Here is a 229-nt window from a genome sequence, read left to right on the forward strand (position 1 = left end):
GTGGGTGTGTAGGTCTGCCAATGCACTTGCCCATGCATGTGCATGTGGAGGCCAGAGGCCATGTCAAGTATCTTCCTCAATCACTCTCCATCTTACTTTTAGAGACAGGGTCTCTCACTGAACCTGGAGCTCACCGTTTTGGCTAGCCTGGCATCTGCTTGTCTCTGTCCTCCCAGTGCTATGGTTACAGACACAACAATGCATCCAGTTTTTCCATGTGTCCTGGGGA

Source organism: Nannospalax galili, unplaced genomic scaffold (genome assembly GCF_000622305.1).
Source record: "Nannospalax galili isolate Female #2095 unplaced genomic scaffold, S.galili_v1.0 scaffold39, whole genome shotgun sequence".
In the NCBI taxonomy this organism is placed as follows: domain Eukaryota; kingdom Metazoa; phylum Chordata; class Mammalia; order Rodentia; family Spalacidae; genus Nannospalax; species Nannospalax galili.